This window comes from Equus przewalskii, chromosome 4 (assembly GCF_037783145.1).
Source record: "Equus przewalskii isolate Varuska chromosome 4, EquPr2, whole genome shotgun sequence".
Taxonomy (NCBI): domain Eukaryota; kingdom Metazoa; phylum Chordata; class Mammalia; order Perissodactyla; family Equidae; genus Equus; species Equus przewalskii.
The window spans coordinates 83,012,950-83,032,363 of record NC_091834.1 but is presented as its reverse complement, the minus strand read 5'-3'; the positions used below and the strand labels follow the sequence as shown (position 1 = coordinate 83,032,363).

The 19,414-nt window shown below is 40.9% G+C and overlaps 1 protein-coding gene across 1 annotated transcript in view; it reads right to left on the bottom strand.

Annotated features, from left to right (window-relative positions):
- SND1 (staphylococcal nuclease and tudor domain containing 1) overlaps nucleotides 1-19,414 on the bottom strand; it is a 407,468-nt gene that overhangs the window by 189,301 nt on the left and 198,753 nt on the right. The window lies entirely within an intron of this gene.

Sequence of the window (19,414 nt, the reverse complement as noted above, 5' to 3'; positions counted from 1 at the left end):
CACACTGGAAATGACTCTCAGACAATTAATGAAGCCTATTTTTGCATGGGTCTTCCCCAATCTGGAAAGGGACCTTCGATATGAAGCAATCAAACTGCAAAAACAAATTTTCAAAAATTACCTGTAGCAAGTACTAGAATATAAGAGGCATGACATTATTGGGAGAGAGCGGTGGTTATGTCTTTCTTTGGTCTGTCATAATTACACCAAAGGCTCCACTCAAACCATCTGGTTAGCTGCCCTTTAGGGAGGAGGTATGGTAAGCAACAGGCTACTGTGCCATATGCTATGGTTCAGTGTTTGGAAATGTAGTTAACTCTGAACACACTAGCATTCTCAGAACCTCAGATGTGGAGATGCTGGGAGCCGGACTAACAAGTCTAATGTGCATGTTTAAGCCACTTAAGGGTTCTCTTCATCAAAACCCAGAGATTTATTTTTTTAAAAGAAGAAGAAAAAAATATGTGCGGGTAAAGAAAGGAGAAAAAGATGCTGTGGCTGATTCTCATTATGTGCCCCTCTGCTGCCTGTTTATCTACTGCCAGCATGATATTAATATCTCCAAACTGCCACGGAATTAGCACTTCTCAAAATCCACTCCCACAAAGAGGCTGCTTTGCTGGCCACCTTGTCTCCTGAGTCACCACATAAGCGTGCTGGCAAATGCTGTGATTATCACAGAGCTGGGTTTGGCAGCATGGAGAATGCCAACAGCCCAAATCAGCAGCTGTGGATGTTGATATACGGTGAGATTTCAACTAAAGGTGTCAACCAAGAAGCCCCAAAAGAGCAGGAGGGAGGCTCCACCCACCAAGGAGCCAGAGAGAAGACTAGGGGGGGACAACGCTACTTGTGACAGGTTGAGATGTCTTAGTGATTTGAAATGCCAGAAGAACAAAGACATATTTGTTATTGCATTTTGAATTACTGCACACTGACATTTTACAGTCAATACATGGGGTTTGGAGGAGAAAGTTGGAATGACAGAGCAGGCAAGGAAAAATTCACACAAATAAGCTTCCATATGAAAAGTCAGAGAATTTCAAGCAAAATAGCACCAATGTTTGATGATCCACCCCTGTTAATGCTGCTCAAATCAACTCACAGAATTGGGAGTACCTGCAAGGCCAGCAGAGGGCCAAGGGCACAATCCTTCCCCATCCTACATGCTTCTTGCCCTCCATATCCTCTCAGCAAATGTCTACAGACCAGTTAAGGACTTGAGTCCCAGCTCCGCAACCTGCTCACTACCTTTCTCTCCCTTCCCTAACGCTTAGAGTATAAGCCATGTTATGTTCTCTTTGCTTCTTATCCCTAATTACAGATTTCTCCTGGAGGAAGACTTGTGGTGCTGGTGCTTGGCAGTAAGGAGAGTAAAAGCACACGAAATAATAACAACCATCACTATTGGGCATTTACTACAAGCCAGGCATGTAAGAATAACATTACCTGCAGTGTCTTCTTGGTGAATGCTCCCCATGATAACTCATCACACCACATTACAATTAATTCATTGTCTATCTTCCCTTCCAAAGTAGGAGGTCTGAGAGGGTGAGGGCTGCATCTTCCTTGCTCTGGACTCGAGTGTCTAGCACAATACTTTGCATAAAGTAGACAATAAGTATTTTTTGAATGAAATTATTTAGCTCATTTAGGATAAAAAAATTTTTACATGTAGTAAAATTACAGCACATTCTTTGAATTTAGTTTTATGACATCCTGAAAAATTTGAGATACTCTTTGAAGTGTAAGAAAAACACCTAATCATTTTGGAAATATAGCACTGGAACGTTATTTATTATCCTAAGTATATATTAGCCAAGCTTGCCCAGCATAGAATTAGGGACAAAAGCTTTCCACACGCCTTACTAGCTTTTTTCTTTCTCCCCATTATCTAAGACTTGAATTTAAAGAGAATGAAAGCGAGAGAGAAAATGGAATTAGCCTAGATCCATGTACTTGACTCTCTCATTCATTTCTTTTGGCTGCTAATGAAAGGTCAGGAGATATTCCCCCTGGCCAAAGACGGCTCAGAACCCAACCCTGGTGTATTGATCAGTTGCCCAGTAAGAAAAGAGAACATTAAATTCTGTGCCATGACATTATGCTGCTTTAGACAAATTTCTAAGTTCTGCTTTCTTGAGTGTATCAGTAATACTACTCCAATTACACATGTCTGGCTCAAATGGGTAATTCACAATCAGCATACAAAAAGAGACCTAACAGCCTTGGAAGTCTAACAGCAAGTCATCTCTCTATCAGCTAGAAATACAAAGAGAATTAGTGCTGGGATTGAAACGCTTCTCCAGACTAAAAAAGAAATCTAGGTTCTTTTAAAAGTGAACACTTTCCATTAGGCATGATCAGTGTTGCTGATACAAACACAAGCAACATAAGTGTCATATATAGGCTTTCTCACAAGATCTCCATGCAGTTGACATTTTCCCCACCCATTTCCACAGCAAGCAGGTTGCTAAAAGCTCATATTTTCTCATTATAAGACATCTGTGAAACCATGAGGTACTCTATTCTGCCAATGCAGAGAAAAGGTATTTTATGCCCATACACGAGAATAGGACTCATAGAGTAGATTTTGGGGCCAGCCCGGTGGCGCAGCAGTAAAGTGCACATGTTCTGCTTTGGCAGCCCAGGGTTCACCGGTTTGGATCCCCGGTGCGGACATGGCACTGCCTGGCAAGCCATGCTGTGGCAGGCGTCTCACATATAGAGTAGAGGAGGATGGGCACGGATATTAGCTCAGGGCTAGTCTTCCTCAGCAAAAAGAGGAGGATTGGCAGCAGATGCTAGTTTGGAGCTAATCTTCCTCAAAAAAAAAAAAAAAAGTAGATTTCAATTATGGTAGGCTATATTTGTCTGATCACATTTTCGCCTGCCTTTTCCCATCCCTAACCCCTCCAGCATCCCAAGATTGGAAGGAACCAACAATACAATGATAGGTCAGATAACTGTCCACAATTACCTAGATTACTTAACAGTGTATGTGTAATTTTGAAACAAACTCACAGAAAAGTTGCACATGCTGAAACAAAGAATATGCCATCCTTCTTTGATCCATTTGAGTAAGTAACTGACCTGTTATACCATCACCCCCAAAACCTTCAGTGTGCATTTCCTACAAACTAGGATACTTTCCTATATAATAAAAAAATAATGAATAGACCAAGAAATCAATATGGACACATTACTACCATCTAATCCACAAACCTTACTCAAATTTTGCCAATTGTTCCAACAGGGCACTTAGGGGTGAAAAGATCCAGTTCAGAATCAGGTGTTGCATTTAGTTGTCATGTCTCCTTAGTCTGGAACAGTTCCTCAGTCTTAGACTACCATGACACTTTTCAAGAGTATAGGCCAGTTATTTTGGTTTGTCTGATACTTCTTCATGATCAGATGCAGATGATCTTTGGCAGGAATATCACAGAAGAGATGCTGCATTGTTCCCCTGGCCTCCTTTGAAATGATGTATAATTTACTAATGATGTTCATTTTGATCCTTTGATTAGGGTAATGTCTACCAGCCTTCTCCACTGTAAAGCTATTCTTTTACTCTTTATAATTAACTCGTATTTTTTGAAAAGACACTCAGAACTCTAATTTTCATCCCTCATTAAACTCCCATCTTATTCATTTATTTACTTGTATCAGTAAAATGTCACAAAATATCATTTTATTTAAAGAGTCATGGGGCTGGCCCTGTGGCCGAGTGGTTAAGTTCACGCGCTCCGCTTCGGCGGCCCAGGGTTTTGCTAGTTCGGATCCTGGGCGTGGACATGGCACCGCTCGTCAAGCCATGCTGAGGCAGCATCCTACATGCCACAACTAGAAGGACCCACAACTACAAATACACAACTATGTACTGGGGGTCTTTGGAGAGAAAAAGGAAGAATAAAATCTTAATAAATAAATAAATAAATAAATAAAGAGTCATAATCCACTACTATCATAATTTATTCTGATGCTGAAATTGTTCACAATTTAGCCAGTGTGAGCCACGTCAAGCAGGCTTGAGTCCTATGGACACGTCCCCAAACATTCTTTGATAACTCTTTTGCTTTCTGGTATAACATGTTCCAGGCTTATCTTGTACTATTTTCTGCAGCTCTGAAATTAGCCATTTATCTAAGTGGCCCACATTAACATCTTTATTTGTATACATTTCTAAATCTATAACTATTGAAAACCATGTGTGCCAGTCACGAAAATGTGTCTCTGGGATCTATGAACAGGAAACATAATTGACTGACAGTCCCAGCTGCTGTGCTCTGAAATCCATCACTATTTCAGCCAAGGCTATGCTTCCCACCAGCTGCTCCTAGCCAGGGACAGAGTGCCAAAGAGATACTAAGGCAGGCCTATTGCTGAGAGATGTGGGACTCCTCTGATGGGCAACTTTGGCTTGAGGACTTCTGACCAGCTTTATGGAAACTCTCTCAGAACTGCCACCCACAGCTTAGACTTTTCCAAATTCAACCTTGCCTCCCTTCTCCACAGACGTTAGCCCTGCATTACAGTCTGATGGCACTCCCACCCTCCTCCAGCTCCCTTCTCATTTTTCCTCAGAAGAGTTTTCCCCTATTAACCTCTTGCAAGTCTAATTCTGGCTTGGCATCAGCTTTTTAGAGAACCTGAATCAACATACCATGAGTTCACAAAGATATCTACAATTGCACTCCAACAATACAGGGTTCACTTTAGTTTTCTTCATTTCCGTATTTGTACCTCCCTTCTCTGACAGTGGGAAACCCAGCTTCCATTATTGAATACTTAAATTTATATGGACAACCTTCTCTATACATACATACAGAGTCTCACTCACATATTCTGTGACTTCCATGATTTGGTCCTAATAGTAGAGCTAATTTAAAGGGAATACATTACTTGATAAAATAGAACAAATGGATAAGTATTTCAAAACAATGGGCATAGGGACTAATACCTTAACACACACACAAACACACATGCACCTCTTCATTTTCCATCTCACTAAGATTAACAGATAACTCTCAATGACTCCAGCTCATAGATCTCTATCTACATTTTGGGCTGGCCCTGTGGCTGAGTGGTTAAAGTTCCACTCTCTCCACTTTGGTGGCCTGGGATTGCAGGTTCAGATCCTGGGTGCAGACCTACTTCACTCATCGACGGTCATGCCATGGCGGTGACCCACAGACAAAGCAGAAGACTGGCATGATGTTAGCTCAGGGCAAATCTTCCTCACCAAAACAAAACAAAACCCATTTACATTTTGTCAGTCACTGAGGTATTCGTGGAGATTACAAAAACAGAATATTTTCCTTAAGGCAAACATACACGTGGGCACATACTCAGAATAAAGAAAGCCCAAAAAGAAATGCCTCTACACTATATTTTAGTCAAGGCTAAAGACCTGAAAGATAGTTAACAGCTCAATTCATTCATAACAGCTACATCATTTATAGTAGAGGTACATGTCTCACACGTATGCACGCATGACACACATACACACATTCCCCATACAATTTCTTTACAAAACTTCAATGCTCTATGGTCAAATTTCATAAACAGCACAAAATGCAGCCCCTGGCAATTTACTGTGAGAGAACATGGATCCAACAGGGCATGAGCATGAAGCCTGGGCCACGACCCTCAAAGACTCCACTGTCTCATGCTGGAAAACTGCCTCCACTCTCTTTTCAAATTGGCTGTACCGTGGCCACAAGGACAGGCTTTCTCACAAGTGCTGGGATGGAGATCCCCAGCTGACAGGGTTCCAATATTGATTTCTAACATACCAGATGGCTCGTCTATCTCACTTCTCCTCAGCTATACAGGGATGTTCTACTGTGGGGGTGAACCACAGGGAAGCCACAGGTGCTGACATCTTTCTTTGCAAATAAGTTGAGACAAGGAAGGAGGGAGAGGTCACCACAGGATCTCATAAGGAGGTTAGAAAGCAAGGAAGACTGGAAAACTATTTTCTTCCGAATATTATGTCCACTTTTCCTCATATATGTGGAAAATGTAGGCTTTCTACTCTAAAAGATAGTGAACAAGTGGGGAACATGATTAATAGCTAACAGGCCTGAAAACCAGGCTCCCTTCATATCTTTTCTATAAGTTCACTCTAATGTCCATGTTCTTTGAGGCAGGAACCTGACAATTTCGGGCTTGAGACAGACTTGGCTTTTACAGGCTGACAAAATAAGGCTGCAAAGGGCGAGAGTGAAATTCTAGATAAGAGGGATCTACAGACAGTGGGAATGACCAAGTATCTTTTATTAAGTTACTGTTTTCCAACCAGGCCTCAAACTAAGTCCTAGAGAGCAAAAGGTAGCTTCCAAAAGCTACCATGATGACGTCTCAGGGGTCACGCTTTGCCGCTCCCACCGAGTGTCTTTTATCCTCCAATATCCAGTGACTGAACTCCCATGAATCTGGAACAATGATTCCTCTCCATTTTCTTCTTAAAATATATCCAGGAGGCACCTCCCACATAACCAAGCAGCATATGTAGACAGGAGATTCTGTTTTAGAAGCATCGATAATTAGAAACATCTGAGGTGGCACAACATCCTTTATAGATTTATCATATCTCTCCTCTACCACCTTCCCTATTTTTTCATTCCTCTCTTGAACCAATGTAATTCTAAAAATAAAATTGCTTTTGATCCTTTTACTTTTAAGGGCTCCTTTTTCCTTTTAACAAGTCCCGTTGCCAGGATAGCCACCAAAGGATCTGAGCAGTGGACAGGCACTTTCCCAGAACTCATGACACAGATGGAAAACGAAGAGGAAGATTCAAATGCCTCGATGCAGCCAGGCTTTCGAAACTAGTGGGAAAAACAATGATTATCAAGGGCCGTATTAAGGCATGTAGAGTCTTAGGGCAGGACAGCCTCACTCGAGACTCTGAGAGCCAAAGGCAACTGCTTTCGTCAACTCACCAACCCAGCTGTGGTTATATGGAAGGTAAGGCATAGCATGACCCACAGAGAAGCATGACCCCAGAAAGCCAGACTCAAGATCGGGCAAGTATGGAATGGGACTAATCTGAACAGCCTTAGAAGCAAACCAAGCAGAAAAGGACTCTTCTGAGCAAAGCTCTCCAGCAAGTTTTAGTTTATATTTAACAAGCATTCAGAATATGTGCGGGTTCTAAACACAACTGTTCTGTCAATGAGAGCATTTTCTAGAGATTGGAGTCGAGATATGAAAATCAAGAACTCTTGGGAACAAGGACCGTCTTCTCATTGTACTTTAATGAATACTAATCATTCTTTCTCATGGGGAGGGGGCTATAGAAAGAAAACAATGAAGAATGATATGAACTTAGTCCAATTTTAAGAACCCAAAACGATGCATGATTAAAATGAAACCAAAGGACACCTGTAAACAAGACTGGCAGAAATGAAGAAAAGAAAGAAAGGAGATGAAGGAGGGAGGGCAGAAGGGAAAAAGAGAGGGAAGAGGGAGGGGAAAGGGAAAAGAAAAAGAAAAAAAAGCATTCCATGAAGAGTACTGCTTTGTAGACAGATAATTCCTTGAGTCCCCACAGCACATCCATCCCACTTCATTATTAATAATAGGCTTACTTCTGAGCACCAATAAAAGCCCCTCTAGCTTCAGAGGTCATGTCCCACTGAGCACCAACAGCAGCCTTCACTTTGGAAAGAAAAGAAATAAAACCAAAGATATCTAGGGGCCAGGATTTTAAAAGTGGGTGATGAAGAGATGTCACTTCATATTCAATTCGCCAACAATAAAGAGTAGAGAATTAAGCTATCTCTGGGTCATATCATACCCATTACCTTATTTTCTGGTGGTCTAGTGGTTAAGATTCGGCACTTTCATTACTGTGATGCTGAAAGCTGTGCCACTGGTATTTCAAATATCACCAGGGTGGTGGACAGGTTTCAGCGGAGCATCCAGACTAGGAAGAAGGACCTGGCCACCCACTTCTAAGACAGTGGCTATGAAAACCCTGCAAACAGCAGTGGAGGATTGTCTGATACACCACTGGAAGGTGAGAGGATGGCGCAAAAAGACTGTAGGCTCTGCTCTGCTGCAGGCAGGACGGCTAGGAGTTGGAATCGACTCCACAGCACTAACAACAAAAACCTTATTGTCACTCATTCCTACACAAGGGCACACCTATCCTTGATCTCCTGAAAGAACTAACAGGAAAATAAGATGAAAGCAGTAGAATTAAACACCTAATTTACTTCATAACACTGGTTAGTGGAGAAAATAGTGTTGAAAATACGGGTTAAAGTGATTTAGAAAACAAGGGGGAAGAAGCATAACATCAAATAGTTGTGTTTACTAAACAGATGATTTTATTCTGCCTCCAGGATTTCTGCAGTACTGTCATCTTATTGCCACCTCTTATTTGATAGTTTCATTTATTCAGGAATATCATTGTTCCGGCTTTATAAGGCAAGGAAAACTCTGGTATTATACTCCACTGGCCAGCTCTTCTCTGAGTCTCACCGCACTTCTAAGTCAGCAAAGTATCTGAGGAAGTCAGGACAAAGATGAACCTTGGCTGAACGATGAGGGGCATGTTAAAATATAAGTAGCAGTAAAACAACGCCCATCTTCAAATATCTAATTTTCCCCGATCTCCAAATGAGACAGAAAAAAAAACAACAGTCAAGAAAAAAATGTCTGTTTCGTAGAGGGAAAATGCAAGGACTTATCTGACTTTTGTTTATACTATAGGACAAAACACAGGGAATGTACTCAAAGCGACATTCCCTCTATTAGACAAACACGGTTCTTTCCCAGAAGGAGACAGACACATCTTTCAAAAACAATTAAGATAATCAATTAACTACTGGATCTAGCTTGAAGAAAGTAAAGTGTCTAACAAATATGCGCTTCCAATCCAGCCAAACTGGTCCACTCATTGCTAAATATGCCAGGCATTTACATTTCCAACTATTTGCAGGACATGTGAATTTGTATGATTCATCATCACGTAAAAGTCAGCATTTCAAAAATAAAACTCACTTCTCTAGATTAAGCCTTTCTGAAACTTACCAAATCAGCTCATTCTCCTAACATCTTTTACTGTAGGACCATCCGACTCCCAGTCACCTCAGCTTGGTATCTCTCATTTCCACATAAAATTAGGTGTCAAAACTTCGAACTCAAACTTCCAATGTTTCTCTCCTGAATGTTTTTCCTATTCTTTCTCTCTGCCCCAGTTGTGGCACCCACACCTCTCACCTGGACCGTGTACTACAGCCTCCCCTACCTGGTCTCCTTGCAATGCTGACCGATCCCAAACACTGTCAGTTTAATCCTCTTAAAGCAGAGGTTGGGCAAGTGATCCTCACTCTCAAATCCACCACGATGACAGAAACCTTGTTTGAAATTTTCCAATATGGAGACAGCATTAAATTATCACATATGAAACAAGGGTGATGGAGGGGGAGAAGAGAAGGAGGGGGAGATGAAGGTCAGTAAAGGGTATGCAGAGAGAGAGGGAGAGAGAGGAGGAGAGGCTTAGGGGAAAGTAGCGGAAGACTAACATTTCTTAAGCACTATTCTAAATGCTTTATTAATCCATTTAATGGTCACAAAATCCCAGTGAGGAAGGAAGTGTTATCATCTCTATTTCTATAGATGAGAAACTTCAGGCACAGAAAGGTTTCAAAGCTTGTAACTGACACAGCTAAAGCCAACAAGACTACAGATAGAGACTTGGCATTTCAGCGATGAAAAGGATCTTGCTAATCATCTTACCCAAGCCCTATACCATGAACATCTAAAGACAGAATTATTTCTCTGATTTTCACTCAAAAGATAACTTCAGATTTAATGAACATCTACTAGGTGTCTAACTATAGGACAGGCATTTTAACACACATTAACCCAATCCTTCTAGCAATACAGAGGTAGTAAGTATATATTTCTCTCAAAAAAGAGTAGACAGTTTCACACTTGCTCCCAGTAATCCTGTTACTAAGTGGCAGAGCCACAATTAGAAGCCAGATTTTTTTTTTATTCCAAATCTAGTTTTTTGACTAAACAGTGCTACAAATTACAGGGTAACAGACTAAAAGACATTCTACAATGGAGCCCTCACATGCCTCTCTAACCCTATTCCAATAAAAGCCCTTCAATCTTATGCTTTAGTCCAACCAGTCAACACAGCAGCCAACCAAACCCTGCATTCTCCCTGTCTCTAGGCCTGTGGCCGCACCACTTACTGGTACTTATCTTTTACTGTTGTATATTATTACCTTTCTTTGTGTACATCTCTCATCTTCCTAACTAGATTATATTCCCTACTGGTCCAAAAACAGCCAAACACTTAGTAGTTACTCAATAAATATTTATTGGCTAGCTGATAGATTTCACTCTCTGAGTTCCCAGGGGCTCTGTGGGCTGTTAGACGAAAACAAAGTAATAACTGACTGAGTCATAGAATTTTTGAGCAAAAAGACTCCATAGAGATAAACCGATCCAAAAACCCCCACATGCAGATGAAGACAGACCCAGAGAGAAACCGAAAAACTTTAAATGAGTTGTCTAAAGAAACAGAGTGACTCCATCACAACAGGCAACTAACAGCCTTCTGATTCTCAGCCTATTTCCCTTTATTACACTGATGTCCTATTAAAATTCTCTAAAGCAGGAATAAATATATTGTGCACATGAATTATCCAAGATGTCCTTAATACATTAAAAATTTATCAGCACATTAAAAATAATCTATCCAAATCATATTATAAACTTGAACACTCTAATACTAATAATGTTAGCTAAAATATATATATTAAACATTTAATTATTATAATTTGCTTGCCTTCTGGGGATTCAGAGGATGCTTTTCTTGGGAAGGGGGAGAGAAGACTCAAAGATGTCTGATGACTTCTTTTCCTCTCAATGTATATACCAACACAAGGTAGAATTGCTCATTGTAGACATACATATGTTATCTTTGTCCCTTATTCTCTCAGCTCCTCTTTCCTTTGAGAAATTAACATTTTACAAAAGAGCAGTGCGAGGAGGGTGGCTGGAGGTATGAAGTGAAAACACACTTAAACTTCTCCCTGTCAGAATGGTGGAGTGAATGCACTGAGTTTGTATAGTCACTTGGGGTTCTTTTCCCCATCATCCCCACTTCTGAATCAAGACACTGACCTTGGAGAGGTCTTGGTACTCGACTGTAGTCAATCTATACTTTTGAGCATTATACGGTTCTTTACATGTGTGTTTGAAAGCCAAATATTCACATGTTAAACAGTGGACGTAAGAGACAATTGCCCCCCCCCCCTTTCTGCATAAGTAATAGCCTACTGTTGTAGCCTTATACCACGGAAAATGAAAATCAATCAGACGCCCACCCTTGCCCCTTTCCCTGCAGCCAGTGCACAGACACACTGACAGCGGCTCTGCCAATTAAATGTTCCTGCCTCGGGAGTGCTGCAAAGGAGAGAAAGCAGTCGGAATTCATTTATGATGGTGCCTTGCCCCTGGGGCAGCTCCCCACACAGGTGGTGATGGTGTCCTAGCCAAACTGCGCTTAGGGAAAGACAATTATTCTGCTTCCTGCTTCTTGGCACTTTAGAGCCGCCTTGATCCCCATCTATTTCCCAAGTCTGATACTCTGGGGCCTTAGCTCACTTCTCTCAGCTCCTCATACCTTCCCAGTCTAGCTTCCTCGTCTTTAGGAGAGAGCTGTTGCTGTTCCTTGCAAGCGAAAGCATCTTAATGGATTTAACTGACTCTTAGATCATGAGATTGCATTCCCAAGAGTTAAAAAGAAAAAAGAGGGCCTGGAGGCACAGCTGTTAAGTTGGCACGTTCTGCTTCTCAGTAGCCCGGGGTTCGCCGGTTCGGATCCCAGGGGCGGACATGGCACCGCCTGGCAAAAGCCATGCTGTGGTAGGCATCCACATATAAAGTAGAGGAAGATGGGCATGGATGTTAGTTCAGGGCCAGTCTTCCTCAGTGAAAAGAGGAGGACTGGCAGTAGTTAGCTCAGGGCTAATCTTCCTCAAAAAAAGAAAAAAAAAAAAAGACCCTACGCATGGGTCACACTTACCTCTAAAGACAGGAAACCCAGGGAACCCAGGCTTGGAGTGAAAGGTAGGTGCCAGAGTAAGGCTTCCAGAAGTCTGGCCATACAGGCTGTTCTCTTCCCAGAGCCCCACTATATCACCCAAATCCCACCCACTTCACAGGGTCCAGGCGAGGCAGCTGGGCAGCACTCATCTTTAACCTTTGGTTTAGGTACTTAGAGTAGAGCAAGGGGAACGACCCTATCTTACCCTGTCACCTCACCACTAGCTGAGTGAGGAATTACTGGTGTGCTCTCTTCCTAAACACTTGATGCCCAGTGAGGTTCTACAACCAGCCTGTTACCCAGCAGTTCCTGCCACCACACTAAAGAAAAGCAGAAGATGAGCGGTGAAATAAGGATGGCTTTGACAATATTGCCATTGGCTGAAGAATAAAAGCCAGTTTAGGAATATCTAGGAACCTATTAAAGTGTGGAATACATGAAAGGTGAATACCTTAAAGTCAAGAAACCATGTATCTGTGTTTTTACAAAGATACCACTATATTCAGGTGTAGGACATATAAGACACTTATAAGAATGCATGAACAGGGCCAGCCCAGTGGCGCAGAGGTTAAGTTCGCACATTCCACTTCAGCAGCCTGAGGTTTGCCGTTAGGAACACGGGTGTGGACATGGAACCACTTGGCAAGCCATGCTGTGGCAGGCGTCATACATATCAAGTAGAGGAAGATGGGCATGGACGTTAGCTCAGGGCCAGTCTTCCTCAGCAAAAGGAGGAGGATTGGCAGCAGATGTTAGCTCAGGGCTAATCTTCCTAAAACAAAATTAAAAAAAAGGAGGGTCTAATACAAGACATTATCTCATATCAACACTTTAGTAGTCAAAGAAATCATCTAAATTATAAAAAATGAGTGAAGAGACAGAATCTCAGTAAAACAGATAAAAATGGTAGAGCAGGAATGTTAAGAATAAATGTTGATCAATTCTCCTTCATCCAACAAAAGAGAGAAGTCACACACAGCATTTATATTTATTCTTCAATAGTGAAAGCCACTTAATGTTTCCCATTTCCTCCAGCCCTTTGTGGTCATAGAGGGCAATTATTAGCTCGTTTCATAAAGAACTCACAGCACAGAGCAGTGATTCAGGGCAGAGGATCTGGGTTCTTATCCCAGCTCTCTGGCTGTTTAAACGCTTGTAAAGGAGCTAAGCCTGCATCAGTTTCTGTATCTATAAAATGAGGGGGCAGAATGCTCTACAAAATATGTTACAGCTCAGATACATTCTAATCTAATTTTTAAAGTGAACTGGCATTTACTGATCAATAGTCATACGTATTCAATATATCTTCATCTTTCTACACATATCTTTATATAGCATTAGATGATAATATTTGAGGCCAATTAGATTACATATCATTTCAATCAGTACTGAACACACCTTAGGGTTTAGACACACTTCTCATTGTAGTTTGTGGAACACTATGGCAGTAGGCACAATTTCTTCTGATCCTCTAAGGGCTCTACCCTCTCTGCGTACACACACAATGGTGGTAAAGGGTGGAAGGCTAGGATGCCTGGCAAATGTACGAGAAAATGTTTTCTCTCTTCAAGTCTTTAATGTCCACCATTTCTTTAAGTTACACTGTATTACCCAAATGCTCTGGAGGATAAAAAAGAGGATGGAGGATGCTGAGGTGGCATCCTACATAAAATAGAGGAAGATTGGCACAGATGTTAGCTCAGGGACACTCTTCCTTACACACACACACACACACACACACACACACAAAAGATATATAGTATATTTCCTACCAGGGAAACTGAAGTCCAAACCTTTGAATTCTTCACTGGCTAGTTCCTTGACTGGCAAAGTACTTTTTTCAACGACAAAAAACTGACTTACCTCATTAGCAGAAATGCGTTCAAGAACTGATTCAAGAGTAGAATTAACATTTAACAGAATTTATTACATTACTCTACCTCTGCAGCTCACTAGATTATGTAGACTAGGAAGTTTACTTCTGTATCTTATCACTGAAAATAGTGAAAAAATCAAAGACTTGGGGCCAGCCCTGTGGCCGAGTGGTTAAGTTTGCATGCTCCGCTTCAGCGGCCCAGGGTTTCGCTGGTTCGGATCCTGGGCACAGACATGGCACCGCTCGTTAGGCCGCGTTGAGGCAGCGTCCCACATGCCACAACTAGAAGGACCCACAACTGAAATATACAACTATGTACTTGGGGGATTTGGGGAGAAAAAGCAGGAAAAAAAAAAAGATTGGCAACAGTTTTTGGCTTAGGTGCCAATCTTCAGGGGAAAAAAAATCAGAGACTCAGCTTCACATTTACACAGTTTGCCAAGGACTATTATTTTGGCCTGTCAAGCTTATACTAAAGAAATATAAATAGGAGCAATATGTCAATAAAACAATTAGGAGATGTTTCTTGAGTAGTCCTCATGAGACTGTAGAATATTACTGCACAGTAAGTATTAACAAGAGAGGTGGACTTCATTACTACTGAAAGGCAAGATCACAAAGACTTCATCCATTATAATCACAGAGTTTAGAGCTGAAAGGAACTTAGTGTTCTACTCCAATTCCCTCATCCTACAGGTGACTAATCTGAGATTCAGAGACATTAAAAACAATTTAGAGACAGACCTGGACTAGAACTCAGGTCTCAAGTCATAAAACAAGCATCCTTCCACCATGACAGCCTGCCTCCAGTTTACAGACTGGAAAAACTATTGCTACGTGCAACAACTCACATGGATCTGAAGGGCATTATGCTAAATGAAAAAAGTCAACCTAAAGGATCACACATTGTACAGTTCCATTTATACACTGTTCTTGAAATGACAAAATTGTAGAGATGGAAAACAAATTAATGGTTGTCATGGGTGATGGACGGGAAAGGCGTAGGAGTAGCTGCACAAGGGAGATCTTTGTGATGACTCAATAGTTTCCTGTCTTGATTATGGTGGTGGTTACACGGATCTACACATGTGATAACATGCCATAGACCTATACACACTGACTGGACCAATGCCAAACTTCTGCTTTTGCTATTGTACCATAATTACGTAAGATACTACAACTGGGGGGAACTGGGGAAAGAGTACATGGGATGGACCTCTCTATACTACTCTTGCAACTTCCGTAAATCTATAATTAAAAAAAACTATTCTGAATGTATTTTGTAAGTCAATAGAATTTGAACTTACTAAAAAAAGAGAGGAAAAGCACCAAAGACTCTAAACTCTATTCTCAATCACAATAATCAGCATAATTCTCAGCCAGAACAATCCTTTGAAGATTAAAGTCAACAGATCTTGCCATCACTCTTCTGCTCGAAACTCTGCAATGGTTCCTGTCTCATTCATAGTAAAAGCCAAATATTTGTAATGCTAACGGGAACCTGTATGGTCTGCTGTCCCCCTTTCCCACCTTGCTGACCTCATCTCTCACCACCCTCACCTTCGCTCAGTCTACTCCAGCTACAATGCATTTTTTCCATCCAGAGACACCAGCACCAAAAGACCTATGAATGCCTGAGTTCCCTCTGTCTCCCTACCACTTGCTCCTACATCTCATTCAGGTCTTGCTCCTGTCACCTCATCACTGAGGCCTCCCTGACTAGCGTACTGAAAATTTCCCTACTCCCAACCCTGGAATGACTTCTACTCATCCTTAGCTTTATTTTCTCTATAGCACTTTTGACCATCTACATATTTCTACATATTTTCTTTGTTTCTTTATCTGCTTGCCACCATTGGAATGTAAGCTCCACAAAAAACCAGTTCTCTCTCTATAGTATTCATTGTTTTATCTCCAGTGCCAAGATCAGTACCTGGCACATATGTACTTAACAAACAACCTGTTGAATAGACAAAAAACAGAACATATAAACCCAAGTAGAAAAGTAAAATGAACATGTTATGTTCACATGGCCTAAGGAAATGGTGCAATTTGGGGATTATATATAAATGAAGTTGACTTTCATTTGGATTTGCAATCATGAGACCTTAGCTTCAATTCTGGTTTTAATTAGATGAAACTAGAGTAAAGGCACATTTACCTTTTAAGTCCTATTTTTCTGTTTTATCACACCAAGAGGACTAAATTGAGGAAGATCTAGGGTCTCAGACAAAGTTAAAGTTCTAAATGATTCCACATGAGGTACAGTACATCCTCATTTGGGTCTAACTCTGGCAAGTCTAAAAATGAGATAATCCATGGGGAGCCATGGAAGGTATCTGAGGATCTATTAACTCAAAGACCCTCTATGTGGTAGAAACTAGATTACACACTGGAATAAAACAAAAAGATATTTGTGACCTAGTGTTATAAGTGCGATGAACCTTAGAAGTAAGTACAGAGTGCTGAGGAAGCAGATATATAGATGGCCAATTGGGATCTTGGTTTGGCAGGGCAGCAAAGATAAAGCTTCCCTAAGAAGTGAAGTGCTGAAGGATGAGTAGGAGCTAGCTAGGAGAAATGTATGTTCCAGGCAGAGAGAGCATATTTACTTCAAGAACACTGTATTTAAGTTGTTTTTCACAGAGATGGATGAGAGCCAGGGAATGTTAAATTTAAACATGCAGAGGTAGGCGAGGGCCAGATCATGGGTTTGTATTAATCCTTAAGTCTGTGGAATGATTAATGAAGACTTTTAAGCAGGAGAATAAAAATCAGATTTGTGTTTCAGAAAGCAAGTTGCAGCAGTCGTATGGAAAACTGATCAGAAGACAGTAAGATTAGAAATAGGAAGGCCAATAAGGAGACTGACAACATAAACCAGGCAGTGAAGAGAGAAAGGCTGGATCGAACCTGAGATATACCACTAGGTAATCAGGTATGGAGTGTGAGAGAGGACGAGATAAAGATGACACTTCGAGTGGTAGAATAAAAGACTAAGTAAGTGGTGCCACCATCAATCAAGATGGGATCATTTGAGTGAAGAAGCAGCTTTTAATGGGGAGACCATGAGCTCAGTTTCAGCCATACTGAGTCTCAGTACCTGCGTGGTAATGTCTAGTCAGTAGATAGATATATTGATGGGAAGCCTGATAGGAAGAATTGGGCTAGAGATACAGAATTATTTGGGAATCAGCAGCATCTACATGAAAACTGAAGTCACGGGACAAATGAGATCTATCAGGGAGATTGAGTAGAGCTAAGAGGAGAGACAAGGACAGAAGCCTAGGAAACACAAATATTTAAGGAGCACTCAAAGAAGCCTGAGAAGTAATCAGAATTGTAGTTGGAAATCCAGTCAAGTATGCTGTACTGAAAAGAAAGGAGAGAAAAAAATTCAAAAAAGGCTGTGATAAGTTTTAAATACTGCAGAGATCAAGGAAGAGTAAAGACGGAGAAGTGTCCTTGAGGGAAGCACTGGTCTTCCAGGTAAGCTAGTTTTAAGGACATGGAGGGGTCAGAGCCACACGGTAGGGTAAAGGAATGAATAGCAACTGGAGACAGAATGAAAATTTCTTATAACTCTTTCAATTAACTTAGCTATGAAGAGATGACAAGAAGAAAAGTAGATATAATAAGAAAGAGGACTAAGGGATAATTTTTAAAAATTAGTTAAAAGAAAGAGGATAAGTGATGGCACAAAATCCCCAGGAGACCAAATGAAACAGAATTCAGAGTAGGCAAGTCGAAAGATTAGTTTGGAAAAAAAGAGGACAAAATCTTCCACAGAGATGGGAAGGCAGGAGATAAGAAAGCAGGCAAGAGGAAGACAAGTTAGGGGCTGAGAAAACAGGAAGTTAATGGCATTCTCCTGATAAGCCCATTTTCTCCATAAAGTAGGAGATGAGATTGTCTGCTGAGAGTGAAGGGAGAGAGGATAGAGTAGGAGGATTGGTTGAAGATGGTTGTGAAAAATCTGAAAGAACTGTTGTGGTGAAATAACAGCATGAAAACAGCATTTATGGAAAATTCATCCAGTGGCATTATGCAGAAGAAATGGAGATGGGAAAACCCACTGTTAGAAAAGGCACATCTAGAAGGCTATTGCATTAAATTAGTTCTGAGTTGCTGAATGCATGGAGTAGAGCAATGGCAAAAGTAAAGGGAAGAACTGACAAGGAAATTCTTTAACAAAAACTAACCTATCACCTTCCTAACTAAACTGCTTTCTCCCAAGTCCCCAAAGGTGACCAAGGCAGGATCAAATATCCTCAATTATTTCAGCTCCTGGTGGAAACTAAAGCTATAAAGGCTAGTCCCTGGTTTGTCCTTGATTTTTAGGCTTCCCAAAATGCTTGCACTGCTTCTTAAACAACAGTACATAACCCAACTTAGCAACCCATTAACCTCAATGACCATGCCTATTTAAAGCACATCTGGAACTATACCTTGTGTGAGCAGTGATCAATTCTGACAGCTGGCCAATCAACCTGGACAATTCTTCCAAATGACCCTAGTCTAGATTCTTGGCTTCTCTCTAAGTTCACTATGTCACAGAGTGATATGAAAAGGAATAGAATCAGTTGAGAGAAAAGTATAATTTAGTGAGTACTACAAAAGTCGGATCCAACGCACTGTATGGGGTGCTTTTTAGTAAGCTACACTGGTGATTCTGGGGCATTTGAGTTTGAAAGCCACAGTTTTTAAATCAGCCTTTGTGTTGAATATGTTTGCTATGAGATGAGAGTAGGACATACAAATGAAAATGAAAAGCAGGTATGTGGTAAGTTGGGAATAGAGAAAAGCAAAGAGAAATAAAAAGTTCATATCATCAGCATACAGAGGATAGGTGAAGCTATGAATTCACAAAATACCAAAGGGAAATCACTTAGAGAGAAAAAGTAGGATCAAGATTGACTCTTAGAGAATGTAAAGTCAAAGGACTTAATTATAACTTAAAAAAAAAAAATTATATCAGGGGCTGGCCCCGTGGCTGAGTGGTTAAGTTCGCGTGCTCCGCTGCAGGTGGCCCGGTGTTTCGTTGGTTCGAATCCTGGGCACGAACATGGCACTGCTTATCGGGCCATGCTGGGGCGGCGTCCCACATGCCACAACTAGAAGGACCCACAACGAAGAATATACAACTATGTACCGGGGGGCTTTGGGGAGAAAAAGGAAAAAATAAAATCTTTAAAAAAAAAATTATATCAAAAGCAATGATGGCGGTCAGAATAGATCCACTTTGCAGCTTCTCATTTCATCTCTGAAGTTCATTTCTAAACACTGACAATCAACAATGTTTTTGATATCTGTATGGCATCTTTCCTCTGAAGAAGAAATATACGAAACAGCAATGATTTGACCACATTTACTTAACCTACTTCCAATCTTGATATTCCTTAATTATCCAAATAGAAAGAAACCACCTCAAATTCTTTATAGACAGGAACAAAGAG